A 21422-nucleotide genomic window follows, 5' to 3' on the forward strand; every position below is an offset into this window, starting at 1 on the left:
CACTAAAAATCTAAATGTTTAAAAGAAATGAGTGACCTACTTTGAGTGTCACATAGGTTGCAATTGTTTAAATGTCATAGTTTTAAACTTAGAATCAGCATTCTAGCTGCATATGTAAAAATTGTTAGTTTTATTTGAATGCAGAAAACTAGGTAACTAAAAGTGACATTAGCTGGGGCCTGGCTTAAGGAACTGAATTCTGCCCACCAGCTACCCCCGACAGGAGATGAGACTTGCACAACAGCTGTGTTCCCAGGCCTAGCTGCCTTTTGCTGTTCCCACCAAAAGGGATATGACACTTCTCTGATTGAATTACCTGGGCTCTGCAGGAAATTGAACAAAGCCCTGTCCTGACTCAGGCAAATGTTTTATTGGTGGGAGTCGTAAATGTGGCTTCCTCCTGGAAGGAAAGGGGAGGAGCACTGCATGTGAGAGCAAGCTGGCTTGGCAGAACTGGAAAAACCAGAAATTCAACCTTGTGCTGGGGGGAAACCACACCCCTTTGGGGCCAGAACATAACTCTAAAAAGATGGATCATTCATAGAGCGGACTTGTGAAAATTTTATAAATTATACCATAATTCTTGTGATTTTTCTGCCCACATTTTAAGAGGTTTTTAGAACCGGTGGTATGATCTGGGGGCAAGCTAGCAGTTAAGAGGGTATTACTTAAAATGTATGCATGTTAAAAATCTGACACTTCATCAATTAATGTGCATACTCCTTGCGCACATGTGTGTAAATTTAGGTTAATGTCCGATATTGCAAAACCAGTTAAAAAGTGCAAATGTTGCCATTTCTCAATGCAAGCTCTCAGGAAGAGCAGATTTGGACAGGGTATACCTCCTGTGATATGTGATGGGTGCATGTAATTTTAAACAAATGTGTACCTGTGCAAATATGTCTTTTGGGTCAAAATATAGATTGTGTGTAATTTGACAGGGGTGGGTTCTCTGTATCATAAACAGACCTCATCATGATGACACTTCATTTCATTCCCCCAATCAAGGGGAAGAGGATGAAGTGGCCAATGACAAGTGGAGAGGAGTAGGGTCTAGAAAGCTAGCCTCTCCACCCACTTTCAAAACACATAAAAGCAGACAGTCAGGACAGATAGGGACATTCAATTCCATTTGCTGCAACGCACTCTGCCGGACCACACAACATCCAGAAGATACTAGATTCAACACTTAGACTTTAAAACTCCAAAGAACTTGATTCAGAACTCAAAGCAAGGGCCTAAACCCACAAACTGAGAACTCTTCTCAGTGGGCCTCAGCATCCAGCAAACCTAACAGCGATAGCAGCATCCAGGAGCCGTGCAGATCAGCGCTGGGTCCAGAGAAAGCTGTGCAGAAAGATCCAGAAGTAGTGCTGTACCCAGAGAAAGCAGAGCAGTATCCAGAACCAGAGGCAGAGCAGAGCTGACCCAGACCGCTGTTTGCAGAACTAGAGAGCTGACCCAGACGCTGTGCGCAGAAACCGTCCGTGGCGAGTGAAGAAAACCTGTTGACCAGATCCGTGGCGAGGCCCATTTATTTCAAAAATATATTGTGAGTACCTAGCAGAAGTGTGCAGAACCAATCTCTTAGTTAAAATAATATAATTCAATCTATTTTAATCTAACCAGAACTGTCTCCTAACTGTCACCTGTCATTTGCAAAGCTGTCACCTGTCATTTCTAGTTGCTAGCTGTAACTTGTCACTTTGAACTTTTAAAATTTCAAATCTGAAAAACAACCTTTACCATATCGCTCATATCTCCGTGACCGTTTGTCTTAGAGACTTGCAGTAACTTTCCTCTGAAAGCTGGGAATCTTGGCTTTTCAACGAACCTAGAACCGCATTCCTATTCCCTATACTTTTGCCGCAATAGCGAAAAACGCACTCGCGAATTTTACCGCGATTTGCAAATTTCTCCACGTGTGAAAACAGCAGCTTCCTTGCTTTCATTTGCCAAAAATTCGTTTAACCTGCCAATCATTCCTAGAACATTGCTAAAGTAAGCCTGAACTAATTTAAACCAACTAATCCTCAACCTGAACCTCCTGAAGGGAATTAAAAGCATTTTCAGCATATTTCTCACTGCTTTGTCACCATATTAAAAGCATTTTGAGCCTGTGTAAAACCCATATCTATTCTCCTCTGAGCTTGCTGGGAAACTGGAACTCTGTATTACATTGTGATTGTATACCTGAACCGTGTGCTCTTCCTTCCATCTCCTTACATTGTATAGGGGGGGTGAATTGCCACAAAGGGAAAGTGATTACCTTGCCTTTTGTGAAACCATATCAGTTTATTTTCTATACTGCATTTCATTCATTCAACCTTGCATTTCCTTGAACCCTATAAAGCATTCTCTACCACATTCTTCTTCTGTCCCTATTTACCAGTGTGCTACCTTATCCATTTCATGTCAACTCCTTAGTGATCATAAAGAAGTGGGCTAGTGCCAGATTCTCCGTTGTTAATCTTTATCATATCAGATTAAGTGTGATATTCAATTATTAATTTATTATAAAGTGTGATAGATATATATATTGTTTACATTCTCAAATAAACCTTTTAACTTGCAAAACAGAACTACTTCTTGGCTCAGTGGGGTCAGGGGGATTCCAAGAGAGGGGTGTTATATAGGGGTAGTCATCCAGAACGCATGAACTGGACATAAAGATATATCAATAAGGGTTTCCATTCAGTATCCCAGACTAGGCATTGACTTAGCTGTAGTGTTGAATTGAATCCTCTTACATTCCTATCCTGACAAAATGAGCTGATTTGGTCACAGGCCACCTGGGAGCCTGAAGAGTCAATCCAAGGGAGTGATGGCGCAGAGAGTTCTTTGAGCACCTTGAATAGCTTGCGAGGTGAGCAGGCGGCTGATATTATGCGATCATCTTAATGTTGTGATTTGGCTACCTTCGTAGCTGAGGGAGCTAGCTTATATCTAGCCTTAGTCTCCAAGACCAAGGCAAGTAGCCATTTATGTTCAGCACGTCGAGGAGCTTGCTTCACGAGTCTAAGACCAGGAACGAACCAGGGCGCAGATGGATTAGCACGGCAGGCACCCAATTGAAAAAAGTAGGCAGGGTGTTGGCTGTGGACGCCATTGCTTTGATCAAAGCTGTACAAGGGTCAGCAGGTCCTTCCTTCGAGGCACTTAGCTTCAGCATGTTGCATTTAAGGGACTCTGGGTAACCTTCGACCAGAAACGTCGACCAATACGTACTTGCGATTTCAATTTGGACAAAGAAGGAGATAAAATAAGAAAAGGTAGAAGAAAATGATTTGACCATATAACAGTTATCGGTTTAGAAGTGGGTACTAATTCGTCAGCATAAAAAATGAGATCCAGTGTGTTTCCTCTGTTGTGTGTGGGAAGATAATTACGTATGTGAACATTAAAATCAGTAAGACACAATGTTGTAAGTTTGGATATGTGGGCATCATTGGTATCATTCAAATGTACGTAAAAATCCCTCATTAAAGTGAGATGAATACAAGACAAAGGAAGGTCTGCTACAAATTGCATAACATTATTTAAGAACTCATTTGAGAGATACGAAGGTGAGCGGTAAACAAGCAAGAAGTGAACAGTATGGTTATGTGGAAACTAAAATCATGTTAACAGCAATTTGCAAGGTGAGGCATGAGCAAGGCAAATAGAACAGAGCTAGGCCACCACCCATTGAACCGCTAGGTCGATCCAGCTGTTTTAGCATATAGGTGGGGGCAGCAACTGAGCAATGTCCAGGCTGGAAGAGTCTGTAAACCATGTCTTGGTCAGGCGTATTATTTCCAGCTGATAATCAGTTAAGATTGTGTGCATGTCAGCACGATGCGTTACTGTTGAGCATGCATTTATCAAAAGTCCAGCCCATGCTGTAGGCAAATTTCTGCCAATTCCACAGTACTGCAGTTGCCAACTAACTAAAGGGAGAGACCCATTTGAAGAAGCAGAAAAAGCTAAAAAATGTGTCGGGATGCAAGTGGCCTCCAGGTCCAGGCCCAATAACTTAGCCTGAGAGTATGAGATAGTCTGCTTAATGGAGATAACTATACCCTGAATCTGTAACTCAGGGAGGTTGTTTACTTATTTCGACAGATGGTCATGGCCCACAGCCCTGGCTGGTCCCAGACGGGCACAGAGGGGCATGCCTTAGGAGCGTCTGTCGTGCGCATCTTGTGGTCATGTGGGGTAGTGACAATGAAAGAAAGACTTCCAGAAGTAAAACATGTAAAATCCCCCCAATCGTTTCCAACCAACAGTTTAAATCCACAAGGTGCAAAATAGCGCTAAATCAATTTCAGAATGCGACGAACACTGCCTAATTAATAAGAATCAAATGACATACACTTAAAATACAAGTAAAAGCTCAGTGCAATGAGACTGGTAGCTGCTTTGCTCCACAGAAGTGCCTGTGGTCACATGGGAGAGTGATTTTACAGCACTGCAACAATGGAAGAAAGACATCCAGAAGTGAAAATGGAAAATCGCCCCAGTAGTTTCCAACAAAGTTTAAATCCACAATGTTCTATGCATCATGGGAGTGACATGGGCAATGCAGTTTGCAATGTAAGTCAAAAGGGGCAATTTAGGGGGAAGTGGGATGTGTCCTGGGACAGTTGTATGGAAATTGAGTAAAATATAGAAATTCGGGAAGCAGCAAGTTATGAACAGGATGGTTTTTGGAAGCAAAGCAATATAGAGATACTAGGTTGATTGTTATGCCTGGTTGCAACAACACTCACATTGTTGGAATCATCATTTTCTGGGACCTGTGCAGCAGCATCTACAGTCCATTGACTCCAGAAAATTGGGATCCCAGATTAAAGAAATCCTTGCAAGGGATGCTCCAATAAAACAATTGATCATACTGGTGTGATAATGCATTTTACGGCGGGCAACACTGGAATGACACTGCGACTGTTATCATCCTTTTCTGGGGGAAAGGAAGACACCAGTATGAGAGTGTGTTTTACCCAGACAGCATTGACGTTGTATTTTCTATATGCTACATACACGATTAGCTGTGCTGAACTACTGTTGGTTACACACCCTCTGAAATATTGGAATATCTGAAGTGTTTTCCTTTATAAGCCTGTGCCTGTGCACTTCTATACAATTTCACACCAAATTTTTGAGCTGTAAACCACTCGACAAAGACCTATTTTTAAAAATAATTATTGTGTAGAACACCTGCTAGCACCTGGGGCGTGGTGGGTTTGGGCTGGCCCGATACCCTGACACTCGCTCATGCCTTAAAACCCTGGCTCTTGCCACTCTATGTGACACACTCACGGAGCTCTCCACTGACACTCATATACAGCTTTCTCAGTCCTTCTCCTAGTCTTCCATGCAGCACTCCTGGATATTGAAGCACCGGGACTCACACACAGCTTTGTGAGTGTGCTTTTCGTAGCTATAAAGTACCATTCTTAGGAGACGAATGGCTAAAGAGTCAACACCGTCAGAGTCTTCAACTGCTCCTTCAACTGATTTCAGACAAAGTTGTGACTCGAACAAGTGAATCAAGTCCATTATACAACAAGAACAACAACCTAGGACATCGTTTTATTTAAAGGACCCACAAAAAAACAGTTCTATGAAAAGAAGAGCTAAAAACAACCAACCGTATTAATTGATCTCTCAGATCACAGTTTCAATAAAGGCTTAACTTTTGCAGCGACCAGTTCTAGGGATGAATTTAGAACATTTGCAGACTTGAACCTGTTTTGTAGGAATTTACAATTACGACATCTTTTAGGTTTTGTCAGACAATGTTAAGTTAATTATTTTTTTACCAAGGTCAAGAGTGATTTTTGTAAATGAGAGGCTGGTAACAGTACACTATGGGATAAGGTTAACTTGATTAAAATGAACGTTGTGTCGATTATTTTGTTGTTGTAACAATGTCTCCTTTGTGTCAGGATGAGAAGGCCCACTTTTTGTGTCAGGTGTTGATGAGTTTCAGACCCATGGGAGATTTTGAGTTGTGCAATATGGAAAGGATGCTTAAGATGTTACGTAATTGGCTAAGCTCTCAGGAAACTCGAACCTGAATGGAGTTTGAAAGGGGTCTTGGGAGCCCTTTCGGCATTAGCTGTTTGCTCTTGAGTGTGAATAGGACGGTGAAGATGGGTTAGGGATCTTCCAACAGGCTGGATGTTTTTATTGGTTTCTTAAGGTCTGGTTAAGGAGGTTTACGCTAGCTCCACACTCTGCAAAAACACCCTGTGCACTGTTGTTGGGAGGAGGAGGCAGAAATGGAAGTCCCAGAATCAGGTGGAGCTCCTAGCAGTGGACCAGGCCATGGGAGATTGCTCTCTGTTGGTTTTGTTTTTTTAAAGTGGCAATTCAAGCTGTTGGTGTGGTAGATGGCTAGATAAGAATTACAGAGGGAAATCAACAACGTGATGCTACTACAGAGGGCATTTCCGCAAAAGGGACAGCCTGAGATGCTGGCCTTGCCAGAGGAAGGAGGATTTTCTGTATCTACCATACATAGGGGGATGAGGGTTACATTAAGAAAAGTGTAACGGTACAATATCCAATGGGTTCGGTCTGATGAATGGGGCGGGGCTAGCTCGGACGGAAACTGCACAGACATGTTGTGGGAAGTGTTTAGGTTGGGGTGGATAACAACTTCTGTTATATCTCACAAAGGATCCTGCTGAGATCCTTCTGGATGCCGGCCAAAATGCACAAGTTAGGTTTGCGATTGGATGGCACAAATTTGTGCTTGTAACTCGCTTGGGATAAATCTCCTGCACATACTTAATGATGGCCTGAGGGTGATCCAGTTTTTGATCCAGTTTTGGAACTAGATTTTTTGAGAATTAACTGCATAGTATGGGACCAGATACTGGAGTTCCAGGGGTTGACAGTTTTGGGCATTTTTGAACAACCAATTAGACAGTTGAGTTGGGAAAAAGACAAAATCGCAATTGAGTGTGTTGCTGCTTGTCAATAAAAGCAATGTCGGGATTATGGAGAAGCAGGATGCTACCTATGGCTGAAGACTGGGGTTATATGCATGTTTATTTATTTATTGTTCGCTTGGTAGGCGCTTCTAGGGACATGGGAATGAGACACATTAAAATACATAAAAATTGACCTCGATTCACAGGAAATGCCATCACTGAGAAAAAGTACAATAGGAATACATTATTGAAACAAATAGTTACTAAGGAAGACGCAAAGACATTGAGTTTCCCACTGTTTACTGCAACCTTCCCTCTGAACATCTTCCTAGTCCCTGCTGCCAGTGGAGGAGAGGCGAGGGTCGGGGTAGAAAGTACAGAAGGTAAATGTGGCTGTTTCCTAGCAACGCAACTGTGACCTCTGACTCAGGGGCTGCAAGGGCAGTGCCACGGATGCCAAGCAGGAAGCCAGAGGTAACCATTTGTACCCCTGGTGAATTCCAAAATGACCTCTGTGTGTTTGCTCTTGTAATCTTTGCATTTATGCCCACTACCGTTTATTTGATTTTGTTTTTATTTTGTGGAGCAAGTAGCATGTACGACTGGATGACTTTCACTATGTTTTACTTCCATTGTAAATTCAAGAGTGCGACAGAGTGCCTGTTGGCCTGGGGACTCTGCCTGTGGATGCTGCCGTGATCGTTGTGAACACTACTACTTCAGAATAATTGATATACTGAGATGCTTTTTCGAACCAAAGCCACGCCCCTTTTTCTCTGTGCGCTCAGAGACGTTTTTATGGGAGGGCAAAAGGGGCACTTGCCCAGGGACCCCACCTTGGAGGGGGCCCCCACAAGGTTGCCTGATCTAATTTAAGATTCCATTGTTCACCTGACTTAAATAGCACACGTCAGGATATTTTATGGGTGCTTCTAAGGTGCTAAACCCATTGTCTATCTGTTTGGACAAGTACATTCTGCCTTGATCAATTAATCATGTAAGGCTTTCTGTGTTCACTGTGGCATACATAGTTTGTGCGGCACAAATTCTGTAGCATTATTTCCTTCCTGTGAGAATTATGTTGATCATTACAATAGCCAACGTTGAAATCCATATTGATAAATTGAGTGCCACAATGGTTCAGAAGTTAACTCAGTGTGTCAAGCACTCATTGCAGAGATATGTGTTCATATGAAAGATTAGAAGAGCACATTCCAGCAAGATTGGCTGAACCTTTCCTATGTCTGAAGTTTATAAACCTACCTGCATATGTACTTGGTTTTGCAGCATAAGAGGTGCTATTATCAGCAATGTTTCTGCACCAGATAGGGGTTGCTATAAAAACTAACATGTCATTCGTATGGTGAAGGTCTAGAAATTGATTTGTTCAGATGGGGCGTTCTAAAACCTAGGCAATACCCTCCAAAGATGGCCATAAACTTTTAGTCCAAGAGGTGAATAAGTATCCAAATTCAAGACTGTGGCACCAAAGTGTTCATGCTTGTATCCTGGCTTTGCCAGCAGACGATACACTGATCCTGGTCAAATCATATACTATATCTTGCATTACCATGCTGTCTTCTGTGAGGTATGCCTTCTTGCATGCTGGTGGCATTGTTTAGTTCATTACTTGATCTTTCTTCTTATGTAGGCCATTTGCATGGAAGGGATGGTAGACAGGAGAGAGCAGACCAGATGTTGTAGGCCTTGGGCAAGTATATTTTAAGGTCTGCTCGTTTGAGACAAAAAAGTTTTGCTTTTTGTATAAAAGTCAAAGGTTTTTCTGCCCGTTTATGAATGACAATTTTACAAGCCATAGTTTTGGAAGTATTTAAAGCTTAAAAGTACTAAGGACATACCTAGATTAAATCTGTTAAATCACATTGATTGGTATGCTGGCACTTATATACTTCCCTTGATGATGGAGAGAATGAAGCTATAATAATTCCCATTTTGTGTAACACCCTTCTGTAATATTTTGGTTTTAAAAATTGTCAGGTTTGGAAATGTGATTTCTGTACTTTGCAAGTCAGTTTTATAAAATTAGATTGTTTTAGTACATGGTAGGAGCTGAAAAAGAAAGTGTTTAAATGCAGAAATTGCAGAGTTGGCACAAATCTCAGCTTCACCGCTTAAGCAATGTGTGATCCTGAGCATCTCATTTAATCTTGTATTGCCTTGCCTCTCGAAATTGCCATTCCCTAATCCTTTCAAAATTGTCAGCCCTTTAGAGTTATTTCCTTCTCATGGTATGACCTTCATAAAAGCCTCACTCATGGTTTCACTGGCTATATGGTTGCTTACACTATAATAGTGGCATTGATATACTGCACACCACAGGCACTAGTTCCCTTGATCTCCAACGGCAACACTATTTGAAAACCATGTCACACTTCTAATCTCACTCTGTCTGGATAGAGACACCTTCCTGGTAGCTTCTAATCTGCATTCACTATCCATGCTATGCTACGCGTAGCTTTCTCCTTTCTTACAATCGGTCTACTCTATCCATGCACGAGCACTTTGGAATTCTCTGAGGCAACCAATGTGAGTGCTCTGCCTATTCTAGGTTAAATGTATCTTTTACATACAGTCCTGCATTAATAGTACAGGCTGCATACCTTGCCGGATGATTGATAAAAAAAAAACCTGTTTCTATACTAGAAGAGAAGCAGATTGCTAATGTCGACCTTCAAATGCTACTTGTTTATCATTCTGATTGGATCAAGACTGAAGAGGGTAAGGGGGCTTAAAGGGAGTAAATATGCTTATTTTGATATCAACCTATAGGTCATGATCATGGTGGGGGGAGGGGTGCCACCAGATATTCTTGATCTCTTAATTCCTTTGGTTTGGTGGAGGGGGGCCCCAACAATGTCCATGCCCAGGGCCCCAAAAATGCTTAAAATGGCCCTGCGTGCGCTATTTACCCAGCAGGTCACGTGCACTCGCACGCGTGCACACGGAGTGCGACAGAGTGTCTGTTGGCCTGGGGACTCTGCCTGTGGATGTTGCCTGAATATTCGATTATACTTTTGTTTTATAGTCTTCCAAAAACACAAAAGTGTCTACCACATTTTCCAGGACTATGTAATGTAGCCCAAAACAAAAGTACTGAATAATATATTGACACCTTTCTGATGGAATTAATGAGATACAAACACATTCTGTCGTAGACACAACAAAATGCCCTCAATCAAAATAAACATCTTCAACATTAATGGCAAGGAGTGACTATAGCCACTTTCAGCGTAACAAGTTACTTCTCAGAAATCCTACTCACAACTAGAATGCTTGTGCATTGGGAACTGGCACGTGCCCAGGCATCCTAATTAAACAGGAGAGTGGAAGCCCCTCTTCAAAGAACAAAAATGGTTCAAATAACCTGTTCTATGGAATTGTTTCCACTCAGGAGGGCCTACAACCACGTGTTAGCGGTTCCATGTCTTAAAATCGCAGCAAAAATGGCAGTGAATACAAAATATCGGGGCAAGAATGCTGTGGTTTCTTTGTGCCACAATCCATGTAAAGGATGCAGGGGACACCCCGCAACCCCCATTCCCCTTAAATGGTATAATGGGGAACACCTTTACCGGGTCAAACCACAGCATTTTTTCCACCATTTTTTTTACCGCCCATATTTGTGCCGTGATTTTATTACCTGATACTGTGTTAGCTCACTGCACCCTTCACTGAGGTGAAATATCAATTTGCATATCAGTCTGGTCCCACCCACTTTGGCAGCCCAGCACCGACATGCTAGGCAAATCTCTGCTGAACAAGAGTGCTATCAGCAACCCCAGACACGTGTTTCGTTCTCGGTAGACAGGGTCCCCGACTTCTTTGCACAGCTATCCTATCCCTGAAATCCAGCTAAAATTCAAATATCGGCATGGCCCAGTGGGGTGACTGATGATGCAGCCATTAATTCTGACATTCTAACCCTTAGGCTGTCCTGAACGATACATATGATTCAATGTTACAAACATTTTAGTGTGAGGGTGGGTGTTGTGAAAAACAAAATGGGCACCAAGCCCACTCTGCATTATGTACTTCGTTATTCAAGCATAGGAGCCTGCCATCACAGACATATTTGTCAAATTTAAAGATGTGTGTATTTGTGGTCATTCTAACGTTTCCAAAATGCTCTTTGATTTTTTTTGAAAAGCATACAGAAACCCATACTAGGGTATTGGGATGGAATGATATCCATCCTTTCATCAAAAAATCATTTATGTGGATATCCTACGTTTTGATAATGTGCTTTGCTCAATAAGACAAGTGTAATAGTCTTATCATTACTACAATATATACCGTAAGTGATCATAGAAATAAACATCCGTGACGTCAATGCCTTCAGACTTCTTCAGAGATGCTGAAAAATCCTGTGCAAGGAAGATACTGAAGGTCCCCTCACACCTTCCTCTGCCTGCCTCGAGGAGGGTTCAGAACACTGCTCCAGCCCTCTGCATGATCGAAGAGCTGGAAGCATGGGGTTAAAGGTGTCTTCTGTCCCCTGGCCGTCTCTCTGAAATGTGGTGATTTCTGTAGTAAGCCCATCCTGAAGAAAAGATCACTGCTGCGGCCCAAGTACATTTTTAAATTAAAGAAAGTTGTGTATGCATGATTTGTTGCTGCATGTGTTCGTGTGAGTGCAAGTTTCTGAGAGAGTTCATTTGCTAAGTGTGTAGGTGTGAGTGACAGAGTGTATCTACATGAGTAAGCATGTAGGTGTGTTTGTATGTGCGTGTGTGGTGTGAGTGTGAATGAGAATGCAGGGTGAACGTTCTGGTGCAAGTGTGAACGACTGATTGAGAAAAGCTGTATGTGTGTGTGACTGCTTGTGTGAATGTGTTTGAGTATATGTGAGCACGTAAGGCTGGGTTCTGGGGGGTCATTGCGGCACGCAGCAAGTGAGAACATGTTTTTGCAAATGCATTAAAAGCAAAACCACCATGATGACATATTGGAGGGAAGCATTTCTATAGCAAGCAATGATATGTTTTCTTACTGTGCATTGCCTTTTATACTGGCCTTAAGGGCAAAGCTAAGATGGTGTGTTCTTACATTGGTAAGGGACATTTGTGCAGCCAGTAACAAGATGTTTTCTTACTATGGCATGCATTGTATATGTGTTGTATTAATATGATGACTGTACTTCCATTGGTGGAGATGAGGGGCATTTGGGTAGCCAGCAAAGGCATGTGTCCCCACTGTACTGTGGCATTTTTTTTTATAACTGTTTTTAAGGGAAAAGCCAACATGATGAGTGTTTGCATATGTGGCAGGGGCACTTCGGCAGCCAGCAAAGACATGTTTTCTTACTTTGGCTTCACATTGTATACTGGCGTTAAGGGCAAAGCCAGCATGATTAGGGTTCTTACATTGTGGAGAATGGTATATTTTTGCAGCCAGAAAAGTAATGTTGTCTTACTGTGGCATGGGATTTTAAACTGATTTTAAGAGTGAAGCCAGCATGAGGAGTGTTCTTAAAAGGGGGTGGGAATGTGTGCAGGCAGCAAGGACTTGTTTTATTACTGTGGCATGGCGTTTTATACTGATGTAAGGGGCAAAGCCAACATGAGTGTTCTTACATGGAGGGACATTTTTGGAGCTAGCAAACACGTTTTCTTACTTTGTCATGGCATTCTCACTGGTCTTAAGGGCAGAGCCAACATGAGCATTTTGACCTGGGGGGCAGTCATTCTGTGGCTTGGTATTTCTTCCTGGCATTTCGGCAAAGCAAGATGATGAGCGTTATAATGTGGTCGTACAAACCTACATTGGTGCAACCAGTTTGGACAGGTTTTCATACTGTGGCATGCTAGTTGTAACTAGTGTTAAAGGCAAAGCCAACATGATGAGTATTGATACATTTGGGGGTGGGGGCATTTGTGTAGCCAGCAAGGACATGTTTTCTTACCGTTGCATGGCTCTTTATACTGCCATTAAGGGCAAAGCCAAAATGGTAAGTGTCTTTATGTGGATATACCTAGCTGAACTCTTCGACCTGTCCTTCAACTCCGCTTACTTTCCCTCTATGTTCAAAACAGCCACAGTCATCCGTCTCCTAAAAAAGCAATGGGCTGACCTGAGCTTACCGGCTAACTTTCACCCTGTGTCTCTCCTTCTGCACTACTCAAAAGGGTTGTTACCAATTTCTTAGACATTCACAACTTTATAGGCCTTCTACCAGAAGGTTTCTGCTCCTGTCATTCCATGGAAACTGCTCTCATGAATGAGTCCAATGTCATTGCCTCTGCTCAGCACACCAACCTATTCTCTCTCCTAATTCTCCTTGACCTATCCTGCTGCCTTTGACACTGTAGATCAGGCCTGTCTCCTTAATACTTATTTATTTATTTTTTTATTTGCATTTGTATCGCGCAACTTACAGCCCGGAGGCATCGAGGCGCTGTTACAAGAATATGTAAGAGGTTTGTCATACAGGTTCATCCGCCCAAGGCTTCTTAGTTAGATACACATTACATGAAACAGATTACATGAAGTACAGAATGATAAACGTGCAGGGCAAAGACAGAGTAACAGTATGGTAGTGGTACCTCAGAAAAGTCGTACTAGGTTTTATCATTCAGTTGAAGAGCTTAGTTTTGATGGCTTTGCGGAAAGCGTGGTGGGATTCGACCTGTTTTAGGTGAGAAGGGAGTGCGTTCCAGTGAGTGGCGGCCAGTGTAGGAAAGCTGGAGCCGCCTGCACGGGCTTTACAGGTTCTTGGAATAAGGATCATGTTTGAGTAGCCTTCTCTGAGAGGCCTCGTGGCAGTATGCCTTGTGATTCTATGGGAAAGGTAGGGGGGTGCGAGCTCATGGAGGCATTTGTGGTTGATGGCAAGGGCTTTAAAGACAATTCTTTCTTTGACCGGGAGCCAGTGAACTTGTCTTCTCACATCAGAGATGTGGTCTCTTCTGGATGTTCCTGTGGCTGCCCTGAGTGCGTTATTTTGCACCAACTGAAGTTTGTTGAGGTTTTTTTGAGACGTTCCAATGAGGAGAGCATTGCAATAATCAAGTCTTTAGCCGATTATAGCCCTAGCAATGGTGAGGCAGCTCTGACGTGATAGGAAGGGTCTAGCTGCGTTGAGCACTTTAGTGTAGTACGCAGATGATGAGGCAATGGCGTTGACCTGTCTATCCATAGTCAAGTCTGCGTCTAGGTAGACACCTAGGGTCTTGACTTAGTTGCAGAATTTGATAGGAATGTTATCAATGGAATATGATGAGTATTGCTTAAAGAGGTTGCCCAGTATGGTGGGTGACCCTATGAGCAGGAGCTCAGTTTTTTCACTATTGAGGCAGAGCCAATTGTCTGCCATCCAGGACTGGATGGTGGAATAGATGGTGGTGAGTGTGTTCAGGTCTGCATCATAGTACCTTGTGAGTGGGATAAGCACCTGCGTGTCATCCGCATAGTTCGTATATGAGATGTGCATGGCGTCAAGGATGCTGAACAAGGGTCTTGTAAAAAGGTTATAGAGGGTAGGTGCAATGCACGATCCCTGTGGAACGCCACATTTGATGTGGCTAGGGGTGGCACAGGCAGAGTCAGAGAATACTTTCATGACTCTCTGCTGAAGAAAGGACGTGATCCAATCACATGCCTTGGGGGAAAAGTTGGCTTCAGTAGCTAAATTGCGACACAAAGTGTTGCGGTCGACCAGATCAAAAGCTGCTGATAGGTCTAAGAGCAGAAGGAGCGCAGGTTTGCCTGAGTCTCTGATATCATCCATTTGGTTCTTTAAGTCTAAGAGGGCCGTCTCAGTGCCATGACGTGGGCGGAAGCCAGATTGCCGCAGGCCAAGGAGACAATTCTCTTCCAGGTATTCTTGGACTTGCAGGTAGTTTGCTTTGTCGAGAATTTTAAGTAAAAATGGGACGGTGGTGATGGGCCTATAGTTCCCTGGAACCGATGGGTCAAGGGAAGGTTTCTTGAGGAGTGGGCGAACCCAAGCTTCCTTGAGACCAGATGGAACGTGTCCAGACTGGAATGATGAATTAATGAATGCAGTTCGGAAGGGCGCCAGAATTTGTGTCGAATCTCTGATGAGTTGGGCAGGACAGGCGTCCCCTTTGCAGTTTGAAGGTTTGATAGATTTAAGCAGGGTGATTACTTCCAGCTCGGACATTTGTCTAAAATGAAACGGTGTGGAGGATTTGGTCATGGGAGATTTAGGCGTATCCTTATGTAGGTTAGCTATGAGGTTATTCAAAGCTTTTTGGTGACCACGGATTTTAGTTTGGAGTGAGTTAAGTTTGTCTAGCATGGCTGACTGAATGCTGTTGCACCATTTCTCATTATTAAGGAGAGGGGGGGCGCGGAGGACTTTTCTAGGTCCCTAAAGATAGTATATAATTCCTTGGATTCTGATTTGGCGTCATTGATCCTTGAGTTGAACGAGGAGGATTTGGCTAAGATGATGTTGGCTTTGTAGGAAGTGGAGATAGCTTTGAAGGCATTTCTTGTGGCTTCTGAGGGGTTAGCTTTCCAGGCGGAGAGTGCAGCCCTCTTCCGTGAACGTTGGTCACACAGTTTTTTGGAGAACCATGAATTAGAATGTTTAAATTTCTTAGCTTTTTGAAGGGTAAGTGGAGCTATGGTGTCAACTGCTTTGGTGACGATTTCTTTAAAAGTGTTGGCTAAGGTTTCTGGATCTTTGGAAAAGGGGGCTTGAAGGTTAGGCACCTGTAAGAAAGGGGCTAGGTTTTCGGCAGTGAGTTGGCGCGAGCTCCTTGCGAGTGCTGCCGGGAGGGGGGTGATAGGTCCAGGAGGTCCTTTTTTAGTGTCGATGTTGAATTGAAGATAGTGGTGGTCGGACCAGGGGATGGGGCTATTGGCGATGATTTGGAATGGCAGTTATGTTGGCAGATCCAATCTAGAGTATGTCCTTTGATATGGGTAGGGTCTGTGATAGATTGCATGAAGCCCAGGGTAGAGAGGGCCTTCTTGAGGAATCTGGCGTGGGAGTCCTTTGGGTCATTGAGCCCTAAATTGAGATCACCGAGGAGGATGACTTGGGAAGTCTTTTTAATATTGTCGGACAGTGAATGGATGAGGGTGTCCTGAAAGTCTATAATAGGACCAGGATGTCTGTATACAATATGCATGTTGATAGTGCAATTGTGGGAGACACTAATCTTTAATGGGAGGTAGTCAGAGTTGTGGACCAGTTTCCCTACTACTTCTCTGATGGCCAGAGTTTCCCGGGCAATGATGGCTACACCCCCGCCTCTCTGAAGGGCCCGATCTTTTCTGAAGATGGTGTACCCAGTCGGAAGGGCGAGAGAAAGAGCTGGGCCTGAACTTTCACCAAGCCAGGTTTCTGTGATTATTAGGAGGTCGAGGTTGTCATTAATGATGAGGTCATTAATGTCTAGTGCATGGGCTGGTAGTGAACGGGCGTTAACTAAGGCACACCTGAGGGTCCTGTTGGATTTAGAGAGTGCGGGTACTTCATGCAAGGGGGCAGCGGAGGGCTCAGGCATGGTGGGCAGTGCAACATTGCTAAAGGGCATCACATCAACAGACATAGGGGCTACAGAGGGCTTAGGCATAGTAGGCAGTGCAACATTGCTAATGGGCATCACATCAACAGGCATAGGGGCCAGAGAGGGCTATGGGATAGTAGGCAGTGCAACATTGCTAAAGGGCATCACATCAACAGGCATAGGGGTCACGGAAGGCTTAGACATAGTACGCAGTGCAACATTGCTAATGGGCCTCACATCAACAGGCATAGGGGCCACAGAGGGCTTAGACATAGTAGGCAGTGCAACATTGCTAATGGGCATCACATCAACAGGCATAGGGGTCACAGAGGGCTTAGACATAGTAGGCAGTGCAACATTGCTAATGGGCATCACATTAACAGGCATAGGCATAGGCAACAAACAATACTGTCTTTCTTCTTGGGATTCATTATCGAGCCCTTGCCTGAATTGAATGCCACCTTGCACGTTGCCAATTCTCTGTCTCCTGGAGCAACAACACCTCTTAACTCACTCCCCTAATTGTTGGTGTTCCACAAGGCCCTGTCTTGGGTCCACTCCTCTTTACACTCAACACCTCTGTTCTTGAGACAATAATCTCCTCCTTTGGGTTCTTGTATCAACTCTTTGCGGACAACATCCATATCTTCTTCACTTTTCCAGAACTCTCCTATGATCTCTCTATCAAAGTTTTAAACTTTCTCTCTGCTACTAAATATTGGATGGCTTCGCAATCACCAATGTAAAACTTAGAGGTGCTGTTCTTCCCTGCCAAAAGCTCTCACTCGTCTATTCCTCTATGTCAGGATTATTAGGATGGTGAGGGCTTGTAGGGCACTCTGAGGCTGGAGCCAGCAGCAAAGGGCTAACAGGCTGTGGAGATGTGGCACGCTGGCCCCCCGAGCCACATTGCCCAGAAGTCCAGGGGGCAGAGTGGAACATGCAATGAACCCCAGACACCTCATAAGGTTCGCCCCCGCCGATTGCCGATAATTGATGACTTACAGCGCAGGCAGGGGTGCGAAGAGAGCACAGCTAAGGTTGAGCGAAGTGGCAGAGAAATGCTGGTGAAGGCCGGCGGGTTGGTTCCTGAATCAGCCATTGCTGCTGCCTGTCTCCCGATTTGTATGGCTCTTCAGTGCACTGCAACAATGCTGGAGACAGATGTGCTCTGGAACGTCTTGTGAGGCTTCTGGGCTTCAGTTACATGAAATACTTAAACAGAACATGCTTTTGTTATTGTGTGCCTGCGTTTGACGAAGTTTCAAACACATGGATAGGGGTAGCACTGCATAGCCCCATTCGTGGACCTAAGAGATATGTGCTCATTTTGAGTGTGAAACACAAGAGCCTTTATGTGTTTGTTTCACATTTCATTTCATGATCCGCATGTGTTTGTTTCATGTCTCATTTCATGCTTTTCAGAATTAATGAGTTTGCCTTGACAACAAGGTTATGATTTCATGTATGTTTGTTGCTCATAATGCTTTCCATGTGTTTCATGTGCTTGAGCTATAATAGCCTCCAATGCTGGCATTATTGTATGTTTGGCTATGTAGGATACATGCAATTAAGTAGGTGATTGGTCAGGGGAGCATACAGGAGGTTAAATCACAATTAAGAGTGATTTAAGAGTGTTACTTTGTGTTTTTCCCTAATTTCTCCCCTGTCCTATCCTATCAAGCTGCCCTAACCCTCTTTCTGGTTTATCTAAAATCTCCCTACTTATCCACAACCTCTCCCTAAACCCCCGCCCACCCCTCCATTGGCTGCCTCATGGTTACCTGTTGGTTATCAATATATCAGAAAACTGTGCCAACCAAGGTGCACGATTAGTTTTCCATTCAGCTCCTGTGGTTCGGGAGGGGGTGTTGATATTCCCCTCTGGGTCGTGACATTTTGCTTATTCTGTTCCCATCTGACACTCTCCCTTACTCTTCTTCAGCTAGAAACCTCGGCATCATCTATGGCCCTTTTCATACCTTCTCTACTTCATCTACAAAACTGGAGCAGCAGTTCGCCTCAACCTCCTAAATATTGGGAAAATCAGACACCTCCTTTCTATCAACACCGCCAAGCATCTCTTAATCACTCTTGTCTTCTCTAAAGTGGACTACTGTGCCAGCATCCTCCTTGGTGTCCCCAACTATGCTTTCTATCCTCTCAACAAGATCATTAACTTCGCTACCAGGACTCGCATTGAGCTCCCTCACTTCACACCAACTTTTCTGGACCATCACCAGGCTGGATGGCTGACAATGCAAAACAGGTCCAGATTTAAATGTCTTCTCCCGGTTCACAAATCTATCTATGGTACCGCACCACTGAATCTAACCTCTTATGTACAACTCTACAAGCCTTCTCATAATCTCTGCTCTGCCTCCTCGGCTACCCTTGAGGCTCCTCGCCCTCCCTGTGCTTCATCTCGCTTCCGTTCCTTCTCTGTTCTTGCTCCACTTGCATGGAATTCTCTTCCCCCAGACATCCGAGACACAGTCCACATGGATTTGTTCAAAACCAAACAAAAAGCATACCTCCTCACCTGCGAGTCACCCTCTTAGCCTACCTGTCCTCTGCCTACTAGCCAACATTTTTCCCTCGCCTCTAACTTGCCTCTGTCCATCATTTCCCTTGCCTCCACTCTAGCACTTCATCCATCATGGTCACATCCTGAGCACAGCTGGCCGTACTGCCTACCTGCACTTAAAAATGTCCAATATTCATTGTCCTTAATCTATGTATATCTACTTTTGTATGGTCCCTGGTGACTGTTCTATTTAATGCCCTCCACAACCTGGTCCCTCAAACTCATCCCGTTGTGAGAAGTTCACGCTTCCCGTCAAAACTGATTTCTTATCTATTGTATGCTCTTTTGTGATCAAAAGAACATTGTTCCTCCTGTATGTAAATACATAAATAAATGCTGGCCTACATTGGTGCAGCCAGTCTAGGGATAATATCATACTATGGCCTTTTTATTTTTACTGGCATAAAGGGCAAAGCCAACAGAAGTGTGTTCTTGCATGTGGATACTGGTATGTATTGCCAGAGCCAGAATGCACATGTTTTCTTATGGTTCCATTACTGGCATTATTACTAAAGCCAACCTCGGTATGTTCGAATACTGGCATATATTGGGGCAGCCAGCACGAACATGCACAGCAAACGTCAGCATGTAAATATATTTTTACATTGGTAGAATATTGGCAAATAGCAGTCAAAAGCAACATGTAAATACTTTGGAAAATGCTCCTGTGCCCTTTTGGTGACATGGGATCTAATGGATTTTTTCATGTCTTACCTTATAAAACCGATTGTAAAGTGTGTGGCATTTTCCCAATTTTTTAAAGAAAGTGTGCCATAAAGTGCACCATTTTAACCCATTATTTAAAGAAAATGTTCTCTGGGGTTGGTCGGGGCTCCCTCTATATCCGTGGTTGCTCATGCATGTTAATGGCAAATGTTTATGCACACCCAATTAAAAAATGAGCCAGCTGTCATGTATTTACTCCATTCCATCATTCCTAAACCGCAAAACTGGCTGTGTTTTTGCTAAATTCTTTGCATCCGTTCAGATGTTAGATAATCTGGACTCTTTTTTTACAGTACTTATATACCCCAGTTGGGCTAGCGGTGTATGAAAAACAAACAAAAAACTAGTGAACTCAATTGCCAGCTTTTTGTCAATTATAAAGAACGTTGAACTAAATGGTCCTCATGTCTTCTTTCAGTTCTTCGAGCGGCACAAGTATGTTTGCATACACAGTACACTTTTTTTTTTAAAGGTATAAGTAATCCGATTGTCTTCAAAACATGGAAATATGATTGCAGGCTATTGATCTTGAGCAAATATGGTCTGGTTGGAAAGGATGGACAGCTGTGCCAAGCCAGCTTGTTGAAAATGGTCTGCGCAAGTGCGTGCTTTATGAAAATAGGTGCACATGTACTCTGAGTTACTTACAGACCCATTCTCAGCAAACGGGAATGTCTATAAATGTACGATCTTTTATTGCTGAGAGTTTTCCAAATGGCTTTGGACGTGACTGAATATGAAGTACACATATAATGGAAGAAATTGGCCCAAACGTGAGTGGGGCACAGACAAAAGGGAGTCAGGGGACTCTAATGCTAGTAACCTTTTAAATTCAGACATACCTTCTCTCTTGCTGATGAGAAATAGCCGTGTGAAGTAGTTCAGCGCTTTCACTGGGGGCACAGCGATGGAGTGTGGCCATGCAAGGGCAGCAAATGATGGCTCTGTTAGACTTGACACCCGCGTGTCTACCGGCCATACGTGCCCTTTTGAGGCACCCATTAGAATAAGGAACCCATTGGATGTGACCTGATTTGAAGAAAGTCTTTCTCACTAGCCCAGAATGTGGGCGCCCTTTTTTAAGTGCAGACGTTCAGTGTACATTAAAGGAGGAGGTGATGCCACTGATAGCCAATGAGATGCGCATGTAAAGGATATGCAAAGCTAGGGAACGCCAGGCACAGAGATTCACGCTGCTGCTGTACAAGGTGTCGGGGTGCTGCACATCGAACCCAGCAATAGCTGGAAGGGGCCATTTCGCCTGAAGTCGATCCACTTAGCTCCAGTTGTTATATGCTCGCATCGCAGAGAATTGAATGAAGGGCATTTGCTCCAATCCATTTTACAGAAAGCTCTTACAAGATAATGAAACATGAGCCAAGGGATCGTGCATTATAATAATTGCTTGCATAATTAGACATGGAGAAAAAATGGTTTTGCTTGAAATGGGGGCCCATCTTTTTACATTACTTCTTGCTTGACCATCAAAATGATAGCACAGAGGAACGGAGGATAGCAACACACTGGTCTTGGAAGCGAGACCACGCCTAGCAACAGAGGTGCGAATCCCAGATCCGCGCTAAGAAACCAAACTCAGGTACGATATTAGGCGCGTTATATAAAATAAATACACAACATACCTTTATTCAGAAAACTAAGACCTAACGACTGTTAAAGAAACTC

The sequence above is a fragment of the Ambystoma mexicanum genome, chromosome 6q, assembly GCF_040938575.1.
Source record: "Ambystoma mexicanum isolate Mex_15411 chromosome 6q, UKY_AmexF1_1, whole genome shotgun sequence".
Taxonomy (NCBI): Eukaryota; Metazoa; Chordata; class Amphibia; order Caudata; family Ambystomatidae; genus Ambystoma; species Ambystoma mexicanum.